This window comes from Aotus nancymaae, unplaced genomic scaffold (genome assembly GCF_030222135.1).
Source record: "Aotus nancymaae isolate 86718 unplaced genomic scaffold, 86718_ANA_hifiasm-v0.15.2.pri h1tg000030l, whole genome shotgun sequence".
Lineage (NCBI taxonomy): Eukaryota > Metazoa > Chordata > Mammalia > Primates > Aotidae > Aotus > Aotus nancymaae.
Genome location: NW_026988443.1, coordinates 762,882 through 772,657, shown reverse-complemented (window position 1 = coordinate 772,657; position 9,776 = coordinate 762,882).

Sequence of the window (9,776 nt, the reverse complement as noted above, 5' to 3'; positions counted from 1 at the left end):
AAAAAATTAGCCAACCGTGGTGGCAGGCGCCTGTTATCCCAGCTACTCAGGAGGCTGAGGCAGGAGAATCGTTTGAACTTGGAAAGGCAGAGGTTGCGGTGAGCTGAGATCATGCCACTGCACTCCAGCCTGGGCAACAAGAGCAAGACCGACCGAAAAAAAAAAAGAATGGTCAAAAAGCACTCAAAGTTGCTAAGTAATAAAGGAAGACAAAGCCTGAGAAGGCTCCACTGGCGTTTATCAGTGACTTTTTTTTTCTTTTTTTTGAGATGGAGTCTCGCTGTATCACCCAGGCTGGAGTGCAGTGGCGCAATCTCAGCTCACCGCAACCTCTGCCTTTCCAAGTTCAAGCGATTCTCCTGCCTCAGCCTCCCGAGTAGCTGGGATTACAGGTGCACGCCACCACGCCTGGCTAACTTTTGTATATTTAGTAGAGAGGGGGTGTCTCCATGTTGGTCAGGATGGTCTTGACCTCCTGCCCTCATAATCTGCCCACCTCGGCCCTCTAAAGTGCTGGAATTACAGGCGTAAGCCACAGCCCTGGGCCTATCAGTGACATTTATCAGTGATATTTATGGAGTTAGAAAGATGATGATATATTGCTAAATGATAAAAGCAGGTTACATAAAGTTTGGAACTTGAATATATTTACAATATATTTCCACATAGATGCCTAGAAAAAGAAGGACCAGCCAGGCATGGTGGCTAACATCTGTAATCCCAACGCTCTGGGAGGCCGAGGCGGGCAGATCACCTGAAGTCAGGAGTTCGTGACCATCCTGACCAACATGGTGAAAACCTGTCTCTACTAAAGAAATACAAAAAATTAGCTGGGTTCACATGATTCACTTCTTTCTTTCACACCTTAGTTTAAATGTCAGTTCTACATGACCACTCTTAAGGATCTCTGTGAAGCACTTACTCCAACTCCCACTCATTATTTCCTTCACCGTACTAATCAGCATCTGTTATATTTTGTTTGTTTCTTTGCCATCTGTGTAGCAGAATATAAGCATCATGGGGGCAGGAACTATGGCTGTCTTAGGCATTCCTGTTTCAGTGACTTACTGTGCCCAGAACATAATAGGCACACTAGATGATAAATAGCTAATGCAAGAATAACTGAAATGTGTTTACTGGTCTAAATGTCTATTTTCCACTTCTAATCTCTATTTCTCTTTGCCTTTGCTATTTTTTATTCTGTCCCTGTTGTTTTTCTTTTAAGGAGCTACCAATCAATCAGGCAATATTTTGTATTTGTTCTTAACACATACAATACTTTCTTTTTTACTAGCACTCAAAGCCGTGATATCTATTTGCTATTTATTTTAGACTAGAATACTAGACCTAAGAGCAAGGACTCCACTCAAAGGCAGGATGTTTCTTAAAAAAATAAAATCACAGAATACATTAATGAAAAACTCTGAAAAGATTGTCCACTGGGTCCTGCACTTATCTCTGAAAAGCTTGAGGACAGAAAGAAGAAAAACCATTCAGGGGAACATTGAAGAAATCTTCCTCCAAGGAGAAGGACTCAGGCAAAGACCTATTCCTGCCGAGAAAACCAACAGTAAGGGGAGGAACTTTGAATGCAGCATGTGTGGGAAGACCTCATATAACCAAGTATTTGTCACCTAGCATCTGAGGACTCACAGTGGAGGAAAGCCCCGTGACTGTCAAGAGCTTGGAAAAGCCTTCAGCTATAGGAGTCTTAAGAAAAACCTAATGCCAGCTAGCATGGTGGCTCATGCCTGTAATCCCAGCACTTGGGGAGAATTGCTTGAGCCCAGGAGTTTGAGACCAGCCTGGGCAACATAGCGAGACCTTGTCTCTATAACATTAATTAAAATTGAAGAAAGAAACACCTGACGTTGCACACTAGGAAGAGCCCCTTTGAATGCAGTGAATACTTTGTACAGCTGATTAACCCTTACTGGACATCAGTGAACTCATACTGGAGAAAGTCCTTAGGAATGCACAGAGTGTGGGGAATCCTTCAGCTAGAAAGGTATTCTGGCTGGCCACAGCAAACCCGCCCTGGAGAGTGGTCCTAGGAATGCAGGGGTAGAACAGAGCTCTGTTGGACCATTCATCGCTCATTCAACACAGGACTGTGCATACTGGAGGGACACATTCCAAAGATAATGAGTGTGGGAAGGTTTACTCTGACAGCTCATCCCTTAATCAGCATCAGAAAATTAATAGTGGAGACAAGCCCTATGAGTGCATTGAATGTAGGAAAGCCTTCCTTCAGCAAAGATGGTTCATTCAACATCAGAGAGTGCACCCTGGAGAGAAGCTCCACGAGTGCAGCATGTGTGGGGAGGTTTTCAGTCCAAGTCCTCTATCATCCAACATCAGGGATGTTTATGCCAAAGAGGCTTTGGGGTATCATGGAGAGGCTTCAGCCAGACAAGCAGTCCCCAGAGAGACTTAGGATGCTTTTGTTCAAAGTAATGACAATTTATGTTTGAGTACCTTCTGACGACTATTTATTCTTATCCCTCCATTTTGTACCACAGTCTTAATAAATAGTCTCAATTAACCATGCCATATACTCCTTTGGATACCTCAAATTTGAGATGATGTCCTGAGGATCTCCAAATTGGTCAGAAGCTCCACAATCAATGCGCTTTGCAGGTGTTTGAAGGAGACCCTAAGATAGGCCCCAGACATGTTATTTATGTATTTATCGCTAGACTGAATGCTGTATGAGAACAGGAACTCCTTCATGTCTGTGCATTGCTGTGTTCCCAGTGCGGTGCCTGACACTCATCACATATTTTCTCTTCTTTTCTTTCTTTCTTTCTTTCTTTCTTTTTTTTTTTTTTGAGATGGAGTCTCGCTCTGTCACCCAGTCTGGAGTGCAGTGGCACAATCTCAGTTCACTGCAACCTTCCCCTCCCAGATTCAAGCAATTCTCCTGCCTCAGTCTCCCAAGTAGCTGGGATTACACATGTGCACCATCACACCCAGCTAATTTTTTGTCTTTTTAATAGAGATGGGGTTTCACTGTGTTAGCCAAGACTGTTTCAGTCTCCTGACCTTGTGATCCGCCCACCTCGGCCTCCCAAAGTGCTGGGATTACAAGCATGAGCCACCATGCCCAACATTTTTTTTTTTTTTTTTTACAACGGAGTCTTGCTCTGTTGGCCAGGCTGGAGTGCAGTGACACAATCTCGACTCACTGCAACCTCCGTCTCCTGGGTTCAAGCAATTCTTCTGCCTCAGCCTCCTGAGTAGCTGGGATTACAGGCGTGTGCCACCACACCAAGCTAATATTTTGTATTTTTAGTAGAGATAGGGTTTCACTGTGTTAGCCAGGATGGTCTCAATCTCCCTGACCTCATGATCCACCACCTCGGCCTCCCAGAGTGCTGGGATTACAGGCATGAGCCACCATGCCTGGCCTTTTTTTTTTTTTTTTGAGATGGAGTCTTGCTCTGTTGCCCAGGCCAGAGTACAGTGGTGCAGTCTCGACTCACTGCGGCCTCCGCCTCCCGGGTTCAAGCAATTCTCCTGCCTCAGCCTCCTGAGTAGCTGGGATTACAGGCCCTTGCCATCACATCTGACTAATTTTTGTACTTTTAGTAGAGAAGGGGGTTTCACCATATTGGCCAGGCTGGTCTTGAACTCCTGATCTCGTGATCCACCTGCCTTGGCCTCCCAAAGTGCAGGGATTACAGGTGTGAGCCACCGCACCCAGCCTTAACACATATTTTCTAAATGAATGAATACCTGAGAACTTGAGCCAAAAATCAAATGCACTTATACAACTAGAAACTTTGGTAACAAAATAAACGTCAAAGCAAATGTGGTACTTATACACCATGGAGTACTATTCACCCATAAAACAGAATGCGATCCTATCATTTGCAACAACATGGATAGGACTGAAAGTTATTATGCTAAGTGAAATAAGTCAGGCACAGAAAGACAAACATCACCTGTTTTCACTTATTTGTGGGATCTAAAAATCAAAACAATTGCACTCATGGACACAGAGAGTAGAAGGCTGGTTACCAGAGGCTGGGAAGAGTAGTGGGAGATGGGAGAGAGGTGGGGATAGTTAATGGGTACCAAAAAAATAGAAAGAATGAATAAGACCTACAATTTGATAACAGGGTGACTATAGTCAATAATAATTTAACTGTATATTTTAAAACAACTAAAATAGTATAACTGGATTGTTTGTGACACAAAAGATAAATGCTTGAGGGGATAGGTACCTCATTTTCCATGATGCGATTGTTACACATTGCAATGCCTATATCAAAGCATCTTTTGTACTCTATATAAACGTATACACACACTATGTATCCACAACAATTCAAAATAATTTTTTTTTTTTGAGACGGAGTATCGCTCTGTTGCCCAGGCTGGAGTGCAGTGTCACAATCTCAGCTCACTGCAACCTCCGCCTCCCGGGTTCAATTAAACCTGGTGGTGGTTTAATCTTTGTTTAATCGTGATAACCAAGCTTCCTTAGTCTGGCTCTGCCATTCCACAGCACCCTGGATATACCCTCGTCCCTTTCTCATCATATATTCACTTGTAGCTATGGAAGGGAAACATGGTCATACCAAAAAGTCTGGAGTCCAGTGCAGCATCCAGGTGCAGCTGTGGCAGCTAGGTGGGGTCCCAGGCTGAAGAGGTTAGCCACTGTGAAGATGGCTACAGGAAATGGGGCTGTGCCTAATCTCAGAGTATCACAAACCCAAAGTTACCTCCAGACACTGCTCGTCCACAAATGGTCATCCCTCAGTACCAAAGCAACAGATGTGAGGACGTGACTGAAGTCCAGGCCACCAAGTCCTATGAGGCATGGTGTCCTCCTTCTTGCCCTCAACATCAGTACCCATGAAGCCAAAACACAGACTGTCCTGTCCACACCTATACAACAGAGACTTAGATCAGCTTCCTCACATCTACAGCTTTGACAATTCCTGCTTAGAAGTAAAGCAATAATTTTAGACAGCAGCTGCACAGAGCGTCAGCGCCAGGATGAGGAGGAGGATAGGCTCTTGCTATCGAGGCATTAAGAAGCATAACTATTTTAATTTCTTATCCCATATTGGCACTTCTGTGGATGAAGGATAGAGAATTAGCATGGCCCTCCCTTCTGTCATCCTGTAAACAGCAGGAACGTGGAACTTCAGGCAGGACAAATGGAATGATGGTGAACCCCAGTAGCAGACACAAAAAAATCAGTCCTCATGATGATCAAATATCTGGCCCCTGGTGTGGTAGCCAGCCTGTTGAACACGCCAGAGGAGCCATATAAAGATTTGGATTCCTCTCCATCATACTTTTGTACAAAACCTGTGCAGAGTCTGCAGAAGAGGCAAAAGACCATCTACCCTAGGATCAGAGGTTCAGTGTTTCAAGCCACTTTATAGATGCTTATGATAACGTACCTTGCAAGAGCTAAAATGTTAACAATGAGTATCGAGTAATGCTTACTATGGCAGAAGCTGTTAGTTGTCTAGCCAGAAGTCATTATTTACCTCCTTCATGATAGGAACTCTGATTCTATTCTGAGCAGCAGAGGACCCAACTATATTTCTTGGCCTCTCTTGTAGCTAGGTATAGCTGATCAGGCCAATGAAATATTGATATATCAAACATCAGGCAAATGCTATGCTGATATAATTCAAATTTTTTGGATAGGACTTCTGGAAGGGTACTTAAAAGAAGGAGTGACAGCTAGGACACTCCCTTTTAGCCTTGCCCTTTTCTTCTTTCTACCTGGAATGTGGATTTAATGGCTGGAACCCCAATAGCCACCTTGTAACTTTGAGGACATAAGCCATGCCTTAAGGATGGCAGATGAGAAAAACAGAAGATGCACGATGCCCTGATGATCTAATGGAGCCTTCATACCAGCCCTGGACTGCCTACTTCTGGACTTGAATGTGAGAGAAAAAACCCTGATGTAATTGACCATTGTACTTACAGCCAAAGGAAGTGTGATAACCTGCTTTTTGTTAGCTTAAACTGACTCTTTCTTAGCTGAGAGCTGTTCAGGCTTCATGTTAGCTTCTTGAGCTGGACAGACTCCATCTGAGCTTCTTCATTTTAGTTATTCCCCTCATTAAGTATGTAACTGTAGTATGTAGCTGGGGCAAGATGACACCGGGCACACCCCAGAGTGCATTTGCTGATAAGAGGCTGAGTTAAGCGGTTCCAGCAGAGCCTGGGAATGCAGGTGCTGTTAAGTACCCATAGCCCCCATATCTATAAGTTGTATGTCTTTTTATGACAGCTCTAGCCTTTGCACCTGGTACTGTTTTATTTCTCATGTACTAGTTTATCTTTTAATTTTTTGTTTACTCTGCTTCTGTGAAAAAACTGCTTCAGCTAGGTTCCCCCCTCCCTTTTCAAACTAGGGTATAAGAAACCCCTTAACTCTTTCTTTGGGGCCGAGAGAATGTTGGGTGTTAGCCACCTCTCAAGTTGCCAGCTAAAATAAGGACTCGTAATTCAATCTCAGAGTGTGGCGCATTCCTTGACTCACTCGGGTATAACAGAAGTTCCTGTTAAACTTTCCAAAAGAATACTTAGATTCCGCAGAAAAAGAGCTAACTCTTCCATCCAGAGAGAACACTGCCTCATATTGGGACCAGAAGGGAGAAGAGCAGTACCTCACTGTGTGGCTGGCCTGACCTCAGAAACTTCAGGGTCAGCTCCAGAGCACTGACGCCTCCAGGATTATAGCTCACCAGGGCAGAGTAATAGTCACAGAGGAGGTGTAGACCTTCCCTGTCCCCATAGCCCAGCATCATTCCTTACAAATGCCCCATAAGGATCTGACAGTTCAGTCCCAGCACCCTTCAAATATCCTTTGGCTGGTTCTCTTCAGGCCAACTTCTCTGCCACTGTTACTAAAAATATATCCATTCACCCACATACAACTATCTTTTCAAAGTACACAGAGAATGAATTATAAATGAAATATACAACCTCACTATTCACAATTGGCTAACTGGTTGCCAAAAGTCACTTCAATATGGAATTCCTGACTATTATTCCACCTGGCTGTGGAGATGCCTGATGACCCTCCAAATCTACTACTTGTCTCATTCTGTTGTTCGGAGGTGGTGAAAGGGACATCCAAAGCATCCTCTTGGTACAAGAGGATGACTTGAGGCTGGAAGGTGGTTTTCATCTAAAGGCCTATTTGTTTTCCCCACAATGTAGTTGCCCACTTCTGATATTTCTTTCCAATTAACCCCCAACCTAGGGGGTACCCTGCTAGGAAATGGGAGTTTTCTATAACTCCATTGAAAAGCCATTATCAGTAAGTCTATCTGATAGAAACATAATTGAAATAACACTCCATTTAGTGGCTAAGTGACTTGATGAGTTTCAAAGAATCCATTATACTCCTCCAGCTATTGTCAGGGAACAAGTCAAGCAGATATCAGCAAACCAAAGACAGGCTAAAACCAACCCCGAATGTCCTGTGTCTGGGCAAAGTAGGTGTGGACCATTGTATCACTTGGCTTGACAGAAACTGCCTAGATAGTCCAGGTCCCCGATCCCTTTGCATTCTTCAATCTTCGTGGTTGCTCCTTCCAAATGCCAGATCAGCATTTATCAGGTTCCAGAAGGCTATCTGGTTGTTGCTTGTGAAATCAGCAGCCATCTTGGCCTCATTCTGTGGCTCTAGAATGACTGCTATTTGCAACAGCTTCTCTACCATCAGCGTGACTTCTTCAGTCAGAGATGGCCGGAAATTTCCCAAGTAAATTCCTTCTATACTAGAGTTCTTGAAGGATCTGGCCACGACACTAAGGTTTGTTGAGCAACTCTAAGACAGTAAGGCATTTGCTTCCTTGAATTTCCTGGTGCTAGGGTCAGAGCCCCTCTGTCATCCTCCCCCAGGGGCTTGTCTCCAGGCTCCTCCTTCCTTGACCCAGGTCTGGGCCTCTGCCTTCACCACTTGATCCTTGCCTCTGCTCCAGCTCCACCATCAGTCACTGCTCCTGGCCCACAGTTGTCCCTTGCAACAACACTGCTATTAGAGGGACCAGGGGTCCTAGGCAGCCGTGCTCTCAGTCTTAGCCCAAATTCCGTAGGAAATAGAGCCTGAGGCAAGGATTAAGAGCTGGTGCTTTATGAGGTGCAAACCTAGGGCAACAAGAGTGAGGAAAAGGAAGTGAAGCAGGGATAGGAATAAATGCAAGATGATCTGTTGCCTGTCGACTTCTATTTCACCAGCTGGGAAAGAGAGATTATTCAGCATGTGCATCTGCTTGGCTCTGTAAGATGTCTCCAGTGTATGTGGAGTGACCATGCCTTGGGGCGATAATGGGTAAAGGGAGGCCAAGGGAATTAATCTGATCAGCTCCCTCTGTCTCTTGCACGTCCGCCCCCAACTTCAGGTGGCATCAACCAGCCACTCCTAGGGAAGCCAGCCTCTACAACCCACTGTATGGCCCTTCGACAAGGCTAGAAGCAGTGTGAGGGGTCCAAAACCTGAGCATGCAGCTCTTTGGCCTTCAGCCTGTGGGAGAAGAGCCTGGCACTCCCAGGCAGGTAACTGTCCAGCCACAGGTGGTCCAAATGGAAGAGCCGAGTGGGTTCACAGGCCTTGGCAGCAGAGGTGGAGCAAGTGGCCAAGAGTCTGTGCAGAGGCCTGAGGGATGTGATGAGGCACAAGACCCCTGCCCCATTAACTCCCTCTGCTGCTTCACTCCAAGCCTGACTTCCTGTCTCAGGTCTGCCTACCTCTCACACTATCTAAGGCCTTTGGCACCTCTCTCTCTCTTACGTTGAATCTCACCTGTCCCCCTAACCTTCACCTGTTTGCCACCCAAATCCTTCCTTCATATTGTTGGCTTTGCTCTCTTCCATGGTGATTAAGAGATTCCTTGTTCATTTCTCTTAACGTCAGCTTTCACATCAAAGTAAGTGGGCTTTTATGGCACTACTGCTGCTTAAGAAAGGCAAGGATACTTTCTTGACAAGATGTCAGACATATTAGAAGGAAATAGATATTCTCACTAAGTTTTGAAGAACTCAGGGTTAATCTACCTATAAGAGACAATGGGGACTCATGGGTTTTTTTTTTTTTTTTCAGATATAGACATTTTATTTTATTTATTTATTTATTTTTATTACATTTTAGGTTTTGGGGTACATGTGAAGAACATGCAAGATTGTTGCATAGGTGCACACATGGCAGTGTGATTTGCTGCCTTCCTCCCCTTCACCTATATCTGGCATTTCTCCCCATGCTATCCCTCCCCAACCTCCCACCCCCTGCTGTCCCTCCCCTGTGTCCCCTCAACAGACCCCAGTGTGTAGTGCTCCCCTCCCTGTGTCCATGTGTTCCCATTGTTCAACATCCATGTGTTCCCATTGTTCAACACCCGCCTAGGACTCATGGGTTTTTATTACAAGTGTTCCAAATCCACCCTACTGCTATGTGATACCAATGTATGTGCTACAGTGGGTGAGGGGCGCCACTGCTGTTCAAGGCCACATTATTCTAAAGTAGTGCCCGTGTAAATGAAAGCAGGGTTGTGAAGAAAGTCCAAATCTTCCAGAAGCACAGAAATTAATGCCAAGAAAAGCACTAAGAACCATATTAGTTTTAGGCACTTTTACCTTGTCTGCATCATACAGAGAAGAGTACACTCTCCTTCAGTGACTCATCATGTAAGTACCAGTAAACACCCGGGGATACTCCTTCCCCATGGAGCCTGATCCCTGGTGCATGTGCACTGGGGGACACCCAAGAAATAAAATTAATAACTTATAAATTTAAT